The sequence below is a fragment of the Peromyscus maniculatus genome, chromosome 5, assembly GCF_049852395.1.
Source record: "Peromyscus maniculatus bairdii isolate BWxNUB_F1_BW_parent chromosome 5, HU_Pman_BW_mat_3.1, whole genome shotgun sequence".
Lineage (NCBI taxonomy): Eukaryota > Metazoa > Chordata > Mammalia > Rodentia > Cricetidae > Peromyscus > Peromyscus maniculatus.
This window is the reverse complement of record NC_134856.1, coordinates 55,434,630-55,453,459: the sequence shown is the minus strand read 5'-3', so window position 1 is coordinate 55,453,459 and position 18,830 is coordinate 55,434,630. Positions and strand designations below refer to the sequence as shown.

General features: G+C 47.6%; 1 protein-coding gene across 7 annotated transcripts in view; it reads right to left on the bottom strand.

Moving 5' to 3' along the window:
* The window catches only part of Banp (BTG3 associated nuclear protein), a 76,773-nt gene extending 59,114 nt beyond the window's left edge, over window positions 1-17,659 (bottom strand). For all 7 annotated transcript variants that reach the window (XM_016008459.3, XM_042277795.2, XM_042277793.2 and 4 more), the window contains exon 1: window positions 17,505-17,659. The gene's annotated coding sequence lies outside the window, so the exon portion shown is untranslated. The remainder of the gene's footprint in view (window positions 1-17,504) is intronic.
* Between the last annotated feature and the right edge of the window lie 1,171 nt (window positions 17,660-18,830).

Below are 18,830 nucleotides of genomic sequence, written 5' to 3'. Positions count from 1 at the left end.
AAAAACATTTAAAATTCTGCTAACAGGGAAAGTTTTGATAGAAAAAACTAGGGCAAGAAGCCCAAGAAAACTGGAACAGAGAGTGGTACGTGCAGTTGCCATTTTGGCAAATTAGCTTTGCCGTTTCTCAGAAGGCCTGGGGAGTATCCAGTCCTAATGTAATAAAGCAGCTGGACTAAGACTAATGTTCAATAAAGACTCAGAATGCAATTACCAGTTAGAGTCCTGGAGCTCCCATGGTGCACGTGGAAAGAGGGCAGTCCACCAAAGACACAACCCAAGCGCTCAGCAGGGGTACAGGAAGATGGGGGGTGGCTCGGCCACATGTTAACATGGAAGAAGGATTTAATCATGCCACCCCAATACACCACAGGAAGGAACACCAGTGGAAAGTTCCAGGTCAGCGTGTAGGAGGTCAGCCATTCTCTCCACTGGAACTGCATGTGTACGTCTTCCTACGCCTAGGGGAGGTGCACAGCAGTACACAGGGCTTTGGGATAGGACATTTCAGACCTAAGGGACTCCCTAGGGGAGGCAGAGGTCCAGGGTCTCCTTCCCCTTGGATTCTGCACTCTAAATTGTTTACTTTCCACATGACTTATTTGTATTATTTACTGCTTGCCAGTGACACAGTTTTTCTAGATCAGAGTAATTCGGTGCACAGAATTAACACAAGCATCAAATCACAACGACACCTGAGACATTCTTCCCCAATGCTGGGTCTTAAACCCAGAGCCCCAAGCCACTAATCCAACAATCCAGCGAGGCCTTCTTTAATCCATCTCACTTAGCCCTCTACCTTATCCTCCCCAGCCCCCGACTCCTCAGACCTCCTCTCTGCACCTTGATTGAACTCCTCAGAACTAGCAAGTCACACTTCCTCCACTCCCGCCAGCCAGAGCTCCACAGACAACCTTGCTTTCCTGCCCCACTCCCAGGGCCCCTCCAGGGTGCCAAGTGCTCTAGGGCACTCAGTGAAGTCGCTCTACTTCCTGCCTCCTTGCACTGTTTCTGAGCTCCTCTCCTCCGAGTTTCACGGTCCTCCTTCCTACCAGGCTGCTCCAGCTCCAGGGCTCTGGCTTCTCTCCCACAAGGCTCTCCACATGCCACACACCAGCCTCCCAAGGACTACCCCACTTCCTGCAGAACTCTCCCCCTGGGCCACTGTTCTTCCATCTCAGCCCGCTCCCTATCAACTCGCTGCCAGGACACCCAGGGCAGGGCCTTCTGCTCAATGGGCACTGCAGGCCTGGTCCTCAGCCAAAAGTCTCACACATCCAGCTGACGCTGCAGCACTCTCCCGGCTCGGCCTCACGAAGCACCAGCACAGGCCGTTGGACATCTCTTTTAGGATATTAACTCCAGGTACCGATCACAGTCTTCCCAATGTCTCAACTGTCAGCAGTAGCCCATGTTATCCAGCTGCTTGGACCAAAGCCTCATGCCTGGGTGGTTCTTCCATGCCATCCTATAGACTCTGGCTCCAGCTTTGCATGCACTGAGGCATCACCTAACACCTGGATTCATGTGCAGTTCCCCAGGGTTCTCCACCTTCTGCTCCAGAGCTCTTAACAGCAACTCAAGGGCCACATCACAGACAAGATTTCCCTGGCTCATTAACATGCTGCAAAGGCAAGAGGACAGCTTGTGTGCCCTCGGCAGATAGCTACACACCAGCAGCATCCCTACTGGGCCCTCTTCCTGGCTCATTCACTGGACCTATCCAGTCACCCACCTCCACCCCCAGCTCATAAGGAACAGCCCCAGTCTAGGGCCTTCCAGCCAGAATTCTAGTGGCCCCTTGCCCCTTTCCCACATGTTCTCACGGGTTCCTCAGTGACACTAAGTCATTCCTAAAGGACCAGCACCCACCTTTTCAGTCCCATCCTGCCTTGTGGATGAGTATTTTCCTCTGGCTTACTATATTTCTTAAATATCTGTTTTGCTTAAGCATCTGCCTCCCATACCCTGCTGAAAGCTGAGCCCCAGTGGAGCATTTGAGCAGCCTGCACACAGCCTGGCCCATGCTGCACCCAGTATATATGCCTGCAATGGGCCCAATGGAAGGCACTGTGCTCATGCCAGACACAGATCCCAATGACATCAGCATTGCCACTGAGAAAGCCACTGGTAAGAACCCCATTTACCCTGAGCTGGCCAGTGCAGACGCAACACTGTCGAGATGTCACACTGTGCCTCATTAATACATACAATTGTGTCAGCACCATAAAAATTAAGTTTATCACATTTCAGTAAAAACTAAAGCCAGGCATGGTGGCACACACCTGTAATCCCAGCACTTGGGAGGCAGAGGTAGGCAGATGCATGAATTGAAGTCCACCTTGGTCTACATGACAAGTTCCAGGCAAGCCAGGGCTGCATTATGGAGTTATGTCTCAAATACACCACACACACACACACACACACACACACACACACACACACACACACAAAATTAAATTAAGTTAAAAATTATGGACTAAGGTCTTCTGTGTTCTGTCGTGCCTGTGTTCTGGTCTCCACAGGACTGCACTACAGTTAACTACATAAACTCAACTGCTTAGCTATATGTGAGTGACAAACTGACTGTCAATGGACCAGTCAGTGCCTGCCACAGTCAGCAATGAAGAATAGTGACTGAATATTTAACTACAAACGTTTTTAAATTTTCAAATATTTGCAGCATCCATAAAAGAAAACTATAAGTATTAAAACAGGAATTTTTTAGCCGGGCGTTGGTGGCGCACGCCTTGAATCCCAGCACTCGGGAGGCAGAGCCAGGCGGATCGCTGTGAGTTCCAGGCCAGCCTGGGCTACCAAGTGAGCTCCAGGAAAGGCGCAAAACTACGCAGAGAAACCCTGTCTTGAAAAACCAAAAAAAAAAAAACAAAAAAAAAAACAAAAAAAAAAAAACAGCACTTGGAGCTGGGTGGTGGTAGTGGTGGCGGCAGCGGCGGCGGCGGCGGTGGCGCACGCCTTTAATCCCAGCACTCAAGAGGCAGAACCAGGTGGATCTCTGTGAATTTAGGCCAGCCTGGTCTACAGAGTGAGATCCAGGACAGGCACCAAAACTACACTGAAAAACTTGTCTCAAAAAACCAAAAAATAAATTTTTTTTAAAAATAGCTAATTAATGGCTTGATCTGTTTGGGAGGCATCTAAGCAGTGGTACCAGGTCCTGTGCTCATTGCATGAGTTGGCTGTTTGAAACCTGGGACTTATGCAGGGACGCTTGGCTCAATCTGGGAAGAGGGGACTGGACCTGCGTGGACTGAGTCTATCAGGTCGATCCCAGTCCTCCTTTGCCCTGGAGGTGGGGGTAGGCTGGGGGGAAGGGGAGGGGGCAGGAAGGGGGAGAACAAGGGAATCCATGGCTATTATGTAGAACTGAATGGTATTGTAAAATAAAATAAAAGGAAAAAAATGTTCATTAAATATAAAAAAATAGCTAATTAAAAAAAACTGTCTAAAATATAGAGGACTGGGGTTATAGCTCAGTGGTGAGGCGTGGGTTTAATCACCAGCACAGGATGGGGTGAGGGGGGTACACAACAGTACTTACGAGTATAAAGCTTCATTTTAGGGGGAAAGGTTAAAAAAGGAAACACTACAGAGTATCAGCTCTCGTGACATGAAAAAATAATGAAGGCAGCAGAAAAAAGGACAGCAAAGGCTCACTGCACTCCAGCACACTCCCCACTGCGATGCCTGGTCAAGGCATGAACCACATCATACAGGATGTCCAAATGGCCTCTTTCCTGTCGGCCTCGAGGACAGGCATCTCAGAGCTGTTTCTTACATCAAGCCTCTCTAGGAGCCCTCACGCCACATCTGGCTTGGTGTGGTTATTTCCACAGGAAGCAGGACAGAGAGCCAGACACACAGCCCTGCACTGGAATGACACGCCAGTCACCAGATGCCTGTCCAGCAGTGTGTCTACCAAGCCCACTGCTCATACCACCAGTGAAAAGCCTCGAGTGTTCCTGATGTGTCTGATGGGGCTGTGGAACGCATCTATGGCTTGTCTGGCCTCACTTTATAGAAGAAAAAGTATGCTTCACTGTTGGCAAAAAGCCATAAGGCCAGGAGCAGCCCTTAGCAAGTACAAGTGAAGAGCAGATGTAGACAGGACACAGTGTGTGTGGAAAAGGTACTCAGAACTACTGCAGGTGTGGAAAGAACAGATTCTAGGCCCCAAGTCCCACAGTGTTCCCAATGTACTGCTTTGCGCTAGGAGACTTCAGAGTCCATGAGAGTTGGAATGCCAAATCCACAGTGCCATAAAAATCAGGATACAGACAGACATAGTGATACACACTCTCAATTCCATCACTTGGGATGCAGAGGCAGGTGGATGTCTGTGAGTCAAGGCCAGACTGGTCAACATACATAGCAAATTCTAGGTTGCCTAGGCTACACAGTGACTGTCTCAAAAACTAAACTAATTAAATTAGGACAGCAAGTGTCACTTCTTGTCCCCTTAAAGAAGTAGCAAAGTGGTACTCAGGCAGCCAAGTCTACAGGAACATGGAAACTACTGAGGCATCAAAGATTACCCCTGTCTTTTCAAGACACAGGAGCACTAACAAAAACACAAAACAAAAAAATCCAAAAGCCAGGAGGTTAGCAACAGGATTCATTTTATTAACTAAAGCACATGGGAAAGTTCAGCTTGCTTCTTCCCCAAAACACATCTGACCTGGAGTACAAAAAGAGGAGATGAGGACTGAGGAGATGTCTCAGGTGGTAAAGTGCTTGTTGTACATACATGAGGACCTGGGTTTAGATCCTCAGCACCCACAGAAAGGCCCCTAGGGCTGGTGAGGCAGGGGCAGATCTCCAGAGCTTACCTGGCCAGTCAGTCTAACCAAAGTAATAAGCTCCAGGTTCAGTGAGAAACACTGGCTCAGAAACAAGACAGACCAAGAGAGGACACCCTGTATTTATCTCTGCCATTCACATGCACGCACACCACAGACAGAACAAGGGAGTAAAACTGAGTTAGAAAATAGCAGTCAGACTACAAGTGATGGTCAGTTGTGAGGAAAACAGAGAAGGCAAGAACTACTTCTTCCAGGGGTCCTGCCCTACCCTTGGAAAAATATAGGCAGCACTGTTTTTGAGATGGAGCCTCTAAAAAATGTTTCAAGTTAAAACTAGGAAAGAACAAATAGACCTGAGTCAGGTCACGTCTTTCCTAGGTTGATAATGACTGGTTCAATGTGTCACTTTCTCACAATTGCCCACACACAAATACCTCACCAAACAAGTCCATAGAAGCCGGAGAGATAGCTGGCCACAGGAAGGCCCACAAACACTATACCACCCACAGACCTGCCCAGCCAAAACACAAGCGGACAACAAGCCTCAACCAGAAAATGATTTCTGTCTCGATGGTTTTCTCCCAGGCAGTGGACTACAGGCCAGATGTGTGACGGTGCCAGACAGTCTTCTGGACACAAAGGCATAGCTAAAGATTATCTTAAGAAAGCCAAATACCAGGGCAGACATAGTGGTTCAGCCTTTAATCACAACAATCAGGCAGCAGAGGCAAGCAGACCTCTGTGAGTTTAAGACCAGTCGGGCCTACATAGCAAGTTCCAGGCCATCCAGAGCTACATAATGAGACTTTGTCTCAATACATAAATATTCAGGAAAAAGAGAGAAAGAAACCCAAGTACCTAGGAGATGGGAGGTTCCACTTAAGTGTGTGGCCAGTCAGGTCCTAAACACGACACTCATGGGCACAACCCCACTGAAGGGTGAAACGGCTGGTGTGCTGGGAGGCGGCAGCAGCTCTGACCTTTGGGTTTAGGACCTCCTGCAACACCACATTTGCTACCATATCAGAATATGTTTGGATATTGTGTTATTTCTTTTAAAATAAGTCATTGAAAATTTATCTTTCCTCTTTTCAAGGCAAAGTTTCTCTGTATAGCCCTGGCTGTCCTGGAACTCACTCTATAGACCAGCCTGGCCTCAAACTCTGAGGTTTGCTTGCCTCTTCCTCCTGAGAGTTGGAATTAAATGCATGCACCACCACCACCCAACTGAAAATTTATTTTTTATATTCTTATTAACATTTTAATGAAAAAGAACCACAATTTCCAAAATAACAAAGGCGTCATGAGAAGTGACAATGTCTTGCCCTTTTATAGACTTGCTAACCTCCAGGCTACAGCTGCATTCTACAGATTCTACTCGTAGCCTGGCAGAACTTTAGCCAGCCTAATGGGGAGATGCAGCTAGAAATGGGAGAGAAATTTAACAGCTTTTGCACACAGCTGTGGATATACTCCTTTGCGGTGACCCTAAAACCCAGCATTTGCTTTAGTTATTTTTTTTTGTTTGTTTGTCTGTTTGTTTGTTTTTCAAGACAGGGTTTCTCTGTGTAGCTTTGTGCCTTTCCTGGAACTCACTCTGTAGCCCAGGCTGGCCTCGAACTCACAGAGATCCGCCTGGCTCTGCCTCCCGAGTGCTGGGATTAAAGGAGTGTGCCACCACCGCCCAGCTTGCTTTAGTTCTCGAAGTCTAACTGCAACCTGCCACCCCTGGAAACTTTGCACCTGATATCCTCAAAACCCACTAATCTGTTCTGCTTGCCAAGTGGGCTTCAGAGGCAAGTGTAAGCTTCCATTTATCATTCAGAAAGTCCTACCTACTCCCTAAGGTATATGCAGCCTATAGATGCTATTTATGATATACAACGATACTAAAAGCATTGTGCCAGGCATGGTCAAGCAGGCTCATAATCCCAGCACTCAGGTGACTGAGCAGGAGGATCCCAAGGTTAGCTTGGGCTATGTTTTGAAACCCTATCTCCAAATAAATAAACAAAACCTCTTGTGTGTTAACATTAGCACTGACTCCTCTTGGAAGGAACTGTTGGGCTCACAGCAGTAAATACAGCTTCCTAAAACTTCCAATCCCACTTGACAATTCAATTTGTATCACTGATAACAGCCTCCTTAGGAGTGACAGGCTTTGCACATTTTGTAAGAAAACCATGTTGGTCAGGCTTTCTTTTGTGGTGGTCCATGAGAAAGCAGCTTGTTCAGCTTACAGCTTCATTACTACAGGGGGTATCCTGGGAACAATGCCAGTATGCAAATGCTCTCATCTGTCCATGTTATCAGTGTTAAGATGAAGTGAGTATATCGGCTTTACTGCAACATTAGAACAATCATTTAAAAACATATATTTATTTCTATTCCTTTTAATTGTGTGTGTGCATGCCCTTCCTGTGGGAATATGCACATGAGTGCAGGTGCCCTCAAAGACTAGAGGCATCAGATCTCCTAGAACTGGAGTTACTGACAGTTGTCAGCCGCCTGACGGGGGTAATGAGAACTGATTTGGGATCTCTGGAACATCAGCAAGTGCTCTTAACCATTAAAAGCCATCTCTCTAGCCCATCAAAGACATTCTTGGGTAAAATACGACATTTGATGTTCCACTGTCTTGCAGAGAACACAAGAACACAGCATGGTGCCACAGGCCTGACTTGTGTTCAAGCACCAGCCATCTTCCCCACCACCAATTCTGCACCATCAGTCCAAATGTTGACACAGAAAAAGATAAACAACTTCTCATCATTCTCTTGGCCTCACAGCTGTCCCGGAGGCTGTAGGCCATCCTGATAACCACAGCACTTGCAGGCACGGACACTGAATCAACCTCCATCTCTGCCTATCTCTTCCCCTGTGCCTTCTTTACCCAGCATTTCATCTGATCCAGGCTGCAGTACTCAGAGTGTCCATTCCAGAACTTCGAGTCAAGTTCTCCTCAATTACCACTGGCTCTTCCCAACTTCTGCTGCTCAAGGGGGACCACCATCCCACAGCTCCTTGGGAAAGAAGCCTGCAGGACCTGGACATTCTGGGCATGCTCCCTTCAACAGCCTAAGGTACCCTCCTTCTGGTTCTTCTCAGCATCCCTTCTCTGCTCACACATGTTACCCAAGTTCATCAACTGCCAAGGGCTCTGGTTCCAACACAAGTCACACCTCCATGGCATACCTTGATGGCAGACTTGGTGTGCCTCCCAAACCATGCATGACTGAACAGGAACTGTACCTGTCGGCAGCTTCTGATCGCTGCTTGTCCCACAAACCCATACCAGCTCCTTCAAAGGCTCCATTCACCCACATCATTAGCTTTCCGTAGCTCTGAGTGGCTCCAGCCCTTCCAGTTGGCCTACCTATGACCTCAGCCTATTCCTCACTCACAAACTTCAGAGGCCACACAGTGGCAAACCAAGGCCCACAGAGCAGGTCCAGCTCCTACCAGTTTCTGTGTAACCCATGAGCCAAAAGTTATCTTACATTTAAAACAATAAGGGGAAAAATTTAAATAACTACTGTAGTTTGGGATATAAAAATTAGATGAAATTCAATTTCAGCCCCCATATATGGTTTCACTGGAGCACACAGTACCCACTGTCTCTGTGCTATCTGCTGCTTCTGCCAAACAGCACATCCAAGAGCTGCTGGGCTGCGCCCAACCGCTGGCACCCTGCTCTCCAGCATCTAACCTGCAATAGGCAGGGGTGTTTGCACACTGGGCTCACCAACAGGGGGGCCTACTGCATGGTTATTAGTCACATTTCCACAAATTTTGAACAGCCTGGATTAGAGAAGAACAGACCATAGTACATACTGTTACCTTGAACCATGGCTTTTAGAACCAGTGACCTGGACCAAAGAGATGCTACTTGATGGCTATTATCTGCACCTACTTAACCAACAGAACCACCTCCACATACTTCAAACTGTGACTACAGGGCCCAACGTACACGTTCATCTCCACTACATAAGCCAACATTCCAGGCATTAATACCAACCTGAGCCACAGCAACTGTATTCTTCTGCTGTATGCTCTATAATGCTAGTGCACTGAGTTGAAGCTAGACCAAAGCAAACACTCATATATCTGGCCAGACATGGTGGACTACAACTTTAGTCCCTTTACTCTAGGGGCAGAGGCAGGCAGATCTCTGGAATTTTAAGGCTAGCCTGGTCTATATGGTGAGTTCCATGAGTTCCAGGCCAGCTAGGGCTACATAGTGAGAACATTGCCCCACCCCCCCAAAAAAAAGGAAAAAAAAACCAGGATCAGATCTGAGAAGCTCAAATGAGCAAGCAGGATGTACACACAGCACGTGTAAGAATAAGACACTCAATGGGTGGTGGTGGTGGTGGTGGTGGTGGTGGTGGTGGCTCATGCCTTTAATCCCAGCACTTGGGAGGCAGAGGCAAATGGATCTCTGAGTTCAAGGCCAACCTGGTCTACAGAGCAAGTTCTAGGACAGCCAGGGCTACAGAGAAACCCTGTCTCAAAAAAATAAACAAAACAAAAACAACTAAAAAAACCAAGATACTCTAGCTTGGAGACCCCATCTCAATAGTAGTGTCTTTATTAAACCAGAACATGTCCCATGCCAGAACCTTTTTTATAATATGCCACTGACTGATCACTCCAAACACATGGAAATGGCCAAAGATGGTGAACCAGGACACACCTTTTCCCTGCTTTACAACAGAGCAGGGTATCCTGGACCAAGTACACTCCAGGGCATCTTACCTACAAGGCTCTCACAGGTCCCAACCCCACCAAAAGCTACCAGGTATCTGGATGGAGTGCTCCAGTGACCATGAGTAAAGGAAGGTGACTAGAACGCTTTTCATCAGTTTCAGCTATGGTAGGAACATACAGCAAGAATCTGTTTGCCTCACAAGGAAACTGTTGTATTAAAAAGAATTACTTAGGGTTAGCAAGACAGCTCAGCAGGTAAAGGTACTTGCCACAAAGCCTGAGTTCCCATACTTGAATTCCACACGATGGAAGAGGCTCCTCAAAGTTGTTCTTTGACGTGTATCTACACGTCACATGTGCACACACAGAGTTAAAATTTGAAAAACAAGTTACTCAGAATCATGTATGTGGTGCATGCCTATAACCCCAGCACTGAGGCTAAAGAGGGGGGCTGTGGCAAGTTGGTCTATACGGAGGCCAATTTGGTCTATACAGAGTTCCAAGCCAGGCAGGGATACATACAGAAAGACTTTCTTCTAATAAACAAAATAAAAAAAATTTTTAAAAAAAACTTAAAAACCCAAATCCACTCATCTTTCTGCCTTTGGGACCTTTTCTTTTCTTTACCGTAATCTTCAGGATGAAGAGACTGCATACACCAATGAACAGTCCAGCTCTGAGCTGCAGGGACTCTCCAGAAACTACTCTACCCAGCCTAAGAGGAATATGGGCACTAGAGTCCAGGCTCCTTCACCTTTCAATTAATGAAACAGAAGACATGGAAAGGCCATGCTCTAAGTTCATGAAAGTCACCCTGCATTTGTACTTAACAGCCAGATTAGGCAGACTTCAACCCTGTGGCCTCTGACACCAGGCTCCCCTGAGTCTTCCCAGGTCTCAAAAGGAAATGGCCATTCCAAGTCAGCAATGAATGTATAGACTCTGTATTTTTCTGAGCTTATACTCTGTAGAATGAAGGCCCCAGTGTAGGATTATACAAGGTTTAGCAAAAACCCAGGAAAACCACATCCAACACAGGAGCCATTCACATCCACATCAACACACAGGAATCTTTTTGCAATTAAAGACATTACTGGGATAATCAGTCAAATGTAAGATCTAGTGTTTAAGCAGCAGAAATGAAAACCCCTGATGTGATAACTGCACTGAAGTTGTAGAAGAGAATTCCCATGTTTTTAAAAGTTGTTATTTAAGTATAGAAGGCTTAAGAGACCCCATGATGCAAGTAAACTTGTCTTCTCTGAGAGTGGACACCTGAAAACAGGTGGAAACTACACAGCCCTTTCCTGGGACTAGTTAAAGCAAATATCCCAACGCTGTTCCTGTTCAAAAGACCTCGGGCTTTTCAAACTACAAAGGCTGTGATGGAAAAGGGTGGCCCTCCAGGTTTGAAATGATAGGAAAATGTGGTCTCCAGATCTGAAGTGATAGGAAAGGGTGGTCCCTGGGTCTGAAGGTGACTGTAAGTCACATTCTGAAAAGCTATCCCTGATGTATTCATCTTTCCAGAATAAACTCTAATCCTTGAAGAACCTGACAGTGCCAGGGCCAAATAGACAGTAGCTTCCTCCTTATACTTGCTGCTCAAGTCAGCAGGTGAGAGCCTGGACCCAGACGCACCCCAAAGAGCCATTGCAACAGGTGGCACATAGCCAAAGCCTGAGTGTAATGCTGATCAGCACATTAGAGGGCACCTATATCCCAAATGTCCCCACTGCCAATCCATTCCCACCCTAGCCTGTGTCCAACTTGTATCAACATTTTGTGGATGACATAGGCCTCACAAACCACAACCCCAGACCAAAGGCAACTACTGTCTGCCTCTGGAGTGTAGATAATTTCCTGGGAAACATATACACTCAACTTCTGATGTGCAAGATGGAGTTGACCAGTGAAGAGAGACCACAAAGCCAGACATAAATTCTTATCTGCCTATAACAGAAAGATCCCAGGCTTTGAGTTGGGGTTCCACCAGTGTTTAATGACACTTGAAACCACTAGGAGCCTGAGAAATAGCAGGACAGGTACTGGCACACCTCTAAAACTGTGAACCTCTAAAGAGGCAGGGCTCTTTCAGCTCCTCCTCTACTTCCTATTGGAGGGATCCCTATGGCGATGAGAGAAGAAATGATGTATCTCCACGAGGCAAAGGAGCCAAGCAATAGCACTCCTGTGATCTTGGGAGCACTCAGAAGCAGGTGGAGCTGAATGGGTTACTGATATCAACCTGTGAGCCCAGCAGCAGTGGTCATCCTTGATCTCCTTTCTCTTCCTGTTTCCTTCTTTACAAGGCAGAGCTGCATTTTAGACAAATCTAAATTATAGAATTCTGAAACACATTGTAAATATATGTAAACATTAAACCATTACTTTGCAAAAATGTGAATAATCTGAATCCTACAAATCTTTAAAACCCATGGAATATCAAACCTGGAAGGGTGGTCAGTCACGTCATTTCAGAAGGACAGGCTCTGGGAGCTACTGTCCTTGATTTTGCTGGTTTTACAGACATCACAGGGTGTTTACAGAACTTAAGATACTCTGAGGTCAGGGGTGATATTGCCCTGTCATTGGCTGAAACGTGGCACATGAGCATGACTTCACACTGACCAACAATGTTCGGCTGGTAAACTGGTCACACAGCCTGAGATCCATTCTGATCCCATTAAGGAAGTTATATGATGTCTTCAGAGATGCATCCAAAGCACAGAAGGTGGTCTGCAGCAATGATCTTCATTCCAAGCCATCCCTAGCTCTGGTCAATGCATAAGCTGAGTTCTGAAGGGGACTGTCCCCATCCTGGAAACCTATAGCCCTTGGGAACAGCAAGGCAGCTGAATTCCTTCCCTGGATCTGTTGGCAAGATGGCTTTGGGTTTTGTCTACGTTCAAAGGAAACCCAGTTTGTAGCAGCAGGGTGTATACACACCACAGTTTCACTTCAGTTCAATCCAAACCTATTTCCAGCTTCCACAGGACTAAACTAACTTTCTATCTTGAGGCAAAGGAAAACAGGCTACAGCAGCTTCTCACAGAAATGGCATTTGTTCTGACAGGTCTATCAGCACAGGACCTGTCCAGATTTTATCTGCCCTCCTCACACTCTACTAGCTCCTCCCCCACACTAATTTTTTTTGTTGTGTTTTTTGTTTTTCAAGACAGGGTTTCTCTTTGTAGCCCTGGTTGTCCTTGACCTCACTCTGTAGACCAGGCTGGCCTTGAACTCAGAGATCCAGCTGCCTCTGCCTCCCCAGTGCTGGGATAAAAGGCGTGTGCCACCACCAGCTCACATTTACTTTCTATGCACTGTTTATCCTCAACTTTTTTTTGTTTGTTTCTATTTTGAGACAGGATCCTTCTAAGTAGCTCTGGCTGTCTTGAAACTATGTAGACCAGGCTGGCCTCCAAATTACAGAGATCATCCACCTGCCTCTACCTCACGAGTGCTTGGATCAAAGGTGTGCACCGTCATGCCCCACTGATCCTTAACTTTTAATGCTCCTTAGGACCTGAGAGAAAGGCAATGGTAGTCAATATCACATATGTGCTCCATCACATCTTTTCAACTTTTTCAGTGACATGCCAAAACCTCTTCCTATCTTTTCACCCTTTCTAGCGTCTCTTGCCAGACTTAATTCTTCCAAAGCTCACTATTATATGCAATCAACCATTTCGGTGATTCCTCTAGAGAACCCTACCATTGAGACTCTAGAGAACCTTCACCAATAGGAGGTTCCTTTGGGGTAAGCAGATGTTTGTTCCACCATAGGCTAATATAGATGTAATCAAACCGGAGAGTTCTTGTCTATGTAAGACATGAAAGCTGCAGAAGTTAATTCAAGATAGGCATCAAATTCACTCTATTTCAGCAATGTTTCACCCTCCTTGATGGTGGTTCCATGCTCTGGAGGCACCAACTCAACCAGGTTCCAGTGTCAATTCCAAGCCCCACTCTTTTGAAGACTACATCCATGCATGCAGGGCAGTGTCCATCGGAGTTTCTAGATCTGCCCTTGAGAACTAAGGACAAAGGGAGCAACACCTCCCACCTGTATTTCAAGGCAGATAGCTACCAGATCTCACTGCAAGTTTCTGCCTGGGATGATGAAGTGAGTTCTAAGTGCCAAGCTGGCCTAACTCTCTTCCTTGCTAACCAACAGTGCAGGGTGGTTAGGAGCACTTCCACTGACCAATTCCCTGGGAGGGATTTTATGAAGAGAAACTGTAACATTTACTACAGATATAACTTCAGCCTAACACATTCCTGTTGGGGCCCTCAATACATCATCTGTCTAATCTTTTTATTCCAAGGGCAATGTTTTTTTTTCCCCCTAGTAATAAATGAGATGGCCTGTAGCATGAATTTTAACAGGTCTTATTAATAAAAAACAAACCTGGAGCCAGGTATTGGGGTGAATGCTGGAAGATCAGAGAAGCAGAACAAGCCACAGCTTCCTCACCTCACAATTCCTCAGCTGATCCTGTTTCCTTAGACTGGAAGCCTGTGTCCTTAGCCAAATGAATCTTAGCTGAACTGCTTCTCAAAATCCTGAAAGCTTAACCAGTTCTAGTTCCTGGTCTGCACACCCTATATACCTTTCTGCTTTCTGCCATCACTTCCTGGGATAAAGGCGTGAGTCACCATGCCTGGCTGTTTCCAGTGTGGCTTTAAACTCAGAGACCTGGATGGATCTCTGCCTCCCAAGTGATAGGATTAAAGGTGTGAGTGCCACCATTTTCTGGCCTCTATGTCTGTCTGGTGGCTGTTCTGTTCTCTGACCCCAGATAAATTTATTAGGGTGTACAATATATTGGGGAACACGGTATCACCACAATGGCCCTTTAAGTTATATGGGTATTACAGTCAGCATTGCATCATGGAATTCAACTATGCACCTTAGGATTCTATAGCATAACTGATTCTGAGAATACAGGCTAAGCTACATGGGGTGGCATTAATAAAACTATTGTTGTGGACTCATCTAGAAATCTGTACCTGGAGCCTCCATTTCCCTTAGGCACCTATTAACCACTCACGGAGCAAAGCTTGTGGCTCTTCAGTGTGTCAGTGTGCACACACACACCCTGACCACATGTAGATTCTGAGTCCCTCACCTGGAGAAGTACTGGTCAGAATTCCAGTGAACATCCCCCGCCCCCCATATGCATCTACCATTTTCTCATGAATATATTGCATCTCTAGTAGAGAACTGACGTGTCCTTAGTTTATCTTTTGGGGTATTTGACATCACTGTCTCTACTGGCCACATTAGCCTCAATCATTTACTTTGGAGGTACAGTTATTTGCTGGGCTTTTTCCAGAGATAGTACTTTTCTTCCTGTCAAGACTTATAAACACTGGAGAATACTCTGGGATGACGGAAATATCAGACTGGAGGAGATATGACAACTAAATAGAGTATGGGGTGCTGAATTAGATCCTGAAACAACAAAAAAAGATGTCAGTGGAATACTAGAACTTGTGTAAGGTCTATAATCCAGGTATCCTTGCTGTTAGATACATTTCTGGCTTTCTGTGGATAGTTGCTTGTATAAGATGTCAACATCAGGAGAGGAAATGAAGGGGAGAAAGCTCACTAATAGTTTCTCTCAAATTCTTAATGGCAGACTGAATCTGCAGGTGGGCCTAAGAGTGCTCATGAGCGCATGGGTTGTTAAACTCTGCTACAAGACTCTAGCAGATGCAGCCTATTTCATTAAGTACAGCTTGCAAGTATGCCAGCCCAATGCATTGCCTTGCTATCCCTGTGCTATGGGTACAACACACACTGCATCGTGCACTTCTGGGTCAGTGAACCAGCAAAAAAGTGAAGTGGCTAACCTGAATGCTCACTACAGACCAAGTTAAATGAAGTACCTACGCTCAGTGTCTGACCAGGCGCCTGCATCCTGCTGCCCTGCCAATACAGCAGAGCCAGAATCATCCCTTCAACTGGAGGCAACCACAGAGACCATGCTCTGGCACACATCACAAAGATGGAAGGATGGGAGGGAGGGAAGGAGGCAGGGAGGGAGGGAGGGAAATGCTTTGAAGACAACAGGCTTTGGAATTCCTGTTCAAGGTGAGTGGCCTTGTAAATAATCTCTCCTTATCCCACTAAAATACTTTTTAATATAAAGAATACAATAAACCCACAAGAAAATAGAACACAGTAAGACGTCATCAATTTCTGACAGAGTAGATCTAATCTAGATAAGAGAAACAGCAGGCCTGGAGCACACAGGAGTAGGGCTCTAGGCCTCACCAAGGGCCTCAGCAGTCTCCACAGCCACCTCACAGGCAGGTAGAACATCTTCCAAGCAAAGGGAAACCCTTGAAGATAAACAGCCCAGATAAAAGGTGTCAGCAACAAGTCCTCCAGGTCTCAAGGAAACAAGCTTGCCAAGTCACTAGAGGGGAAAACCCTTTTTTTAAAACCCTCTCCATAGGCCCAGGGACCTCTGCCAGTTTCCTCTTGCCTTAAGGCCTAAGGCTTAGGCAATAATAATTACCTGCCTAAGGAGGCAGACCTGCCATGCAAAGCAAGAAGCTAACATTTACCACCACCACCCCAAAAAAGTGGCACTAAACAATAAGTCAGATAAAAAGAGAACTGAAAAGAACCCCTAATACAGTTTCCTCAGCCTGAAGGAGAAAATATATTCACAAAACAAACTACTGGACAAAAGGAAAAGGACAAATACACTCAAACTACAATTTGGATTTTTTTTTCCCCCCAAAGATAGGATCTCACTATGTAGCCCAGATGGGCCTCAAACTCAAAGATGCACCTGCCTCTGTCTCCTAAGTGCTGGAATAAAGTCTTTGAACCACTGTACCCAGCAAAATAAAAAAATGAGAGCTGAAGATAAATTGAAGCTCTCTTGGAATGAGAATAAAAGGGATTAGAAACAAAGATGAAGAGATTCAAGTAGTCTACCCAAAATGTGTGTCACACGTAACAGGAATCCCTAGAAGAATAAAAATCAGAGAAATAAATTCTCTAATGACTCAAAAGAATTTCCCAGGCTCAACAAGGGCACGCCTACTGAGCATACCTGTAAACTGTAAAGATGTTCAAATGCCAAGGAGACCTTAAATTCGTCCAGGGAGGAAAGAGTTACCCGAAAGGAAGGACTTGGCAGAGACTCCCTGTGGACTGAAGAAAGCGAGGACTGAAACACTGTGTCCTGAACTAACCAGGCGTGCAGGGAAGACATCAGGACCTACCTGAGCGGGCCTTAAGAGTCACTGACCCAGATTAGAAAAGGACAAAGCGGAGGTGGAGGAAGCCGAAGACTTAACACTATCCTCGAGAAGTTACAATGTCACCAGGAGCAGAAAAACAAAGGCCGCTAGCAAACAACAGGAAGAAAACAAGGCTGTGGGGGATAGGGACGTGACGCTCGGTGGGGAAGAGAGAGAGCTCCACTATCAGCCCCGATGTAAACAGAGTGCAGAACGGAGGCGGATGCGCCAGCGAGGCAGAGAGCCAAGAACTACCGGGAGAAGGGGCCGCCTGGGGCGGCAGGGCGGTGCGCAGGGCCCGGGAGCACCGCGCGAGGCTCTGCCCTGACAGACTAGGGTGGCCGAGCGCGGGAGCCCGCGTCCGCGCGCCGAGGCCGTGACAGGGCCGCCGGGCGCGGGCCTGGGCGGCGCCGAGGCTCCGGAGCCGAACGTGAGCACGGCCGCCGGGCCTCGCCCGCTCGCTCCCGGCGCCCCGCACGCCCAGCCCGGAGCCTGCAGCCCGGGCGGGTGGAGGCGCGGAGGCGGCGCACGGACATTCCGCGGCCCACTGGCCCCCACCCAGCCCGGCGTGCGGCCCGCGGCCGTTGGCGACGGTTGGCGGCGGGGCGGGGCGGGGGCGGACGGAGATCTCGCTCTCGCTCTCGCTCTCGCCCCGCGGGAAGGGGGAGTGGAGGCGCGACCGGCTGCGGGAGCTGCAATTACCGTGTGGGCTGCGGAATTCTCGTGGTGTTTGTCGGGGAGATGCGATAATGGCGTCCGTCCTCGCGAGAGAAGCAGCCGCTCTGCGCAGGCGCTGCGAGCACCTCCCCGCGCCCTGCGCCCCGCCCTCAGCGCAGGCTCCCTGGGCTCCGGGCTCGAGGGCGGAGCCAGGCGGACAGGGGGCGGGGCTTGCTCCGGGCGCCTGTAGAGCGCGCGCTTTCGCCGACGGACTCTGGCGAACATGCGCAGTTGTCTTCCTGTACTCCGAGAGTTGACTCCTGGGACCCTAATTTCCCCTCTCACGTCCGTGATTTTTGCTAACGCGGTAAATCCTCCCGTGGGCAATCTGAGGAATGTACGTCCTTTCTGAGAGGGGGTGAATAGATGCTAATGCTGCTCTGATGACTACAAATCCCAGGGTATGCTGTGTGTGGCCCGATGCCTTCTGGGATTGGTAGTCTCGGCGGTTGTGATTTGCGTGCTGGGATTTGTAGTTCACCCGGATTCTGGCAGCCGCGTCCCTTCCCTGCCCTGAGGGCTGCTGGGACTTGTAGTGACAGCAACTCAGATAGGGTGTGCTCATCCAAACCGCTCCTACCTACTCGCGCCGTGGATCGGTCTCGGACGTTCCGGGATCGTTTAGTGATGTCTCAAAAGTTGTCCGACTCCCATGTGAGCAAGCAGTTGGAGCGGACACTGTCACGGTGATAGCGATTATATGTGACATGCTTATGTATCCTGGAATAGGCGCTCCTGCGGCATCGATGTGCGCTTGTTCCCAGAAATGCCACTAGTGGCTGTTTCTGCACTTAGTCTCTCATTCACCTTCCTCTCCCGGCTCGTTCCTTCCGCATGTTCGCAGTGAGCAATCCGCCAAACCAGGATCCGGGAGCTATTTTCACTTGGAAAGAAAATACTTTACTTTAACTTTCCTGCTCCCTCCTCTGTGCCAATAATAAAGCCATGACTCAGTGCAGCCACCAGCTGAGCGACCTTGGGCGACCCTACTGAGTGCTTCTAGACCACTGCGCTCTGTCTCTCTGGGGCTGGTCCTGGGTTACTTTGTCTCAAAAGTGTCTTGAAGACTTCAACCTGGAACTGTGCTGTTAAAATAAGACCTGTCATTTACAGAGATGAGGATGAAATACAAAGAGGCTAAGAAATTGCTGGAGGTGGCAGCTGGAGCCAGGAGGGCAGATTTTGGGCATCTATGTGAAGTCTTACAATTTTAAGTTGCCTCGCATCCATGTAGAAAGCAAGTTGGCAGCCTAGACTATGTAGCAAGTTCCAGGACAGCCATATCTTGCAGCGGCGGCTGGGGGATTGGAA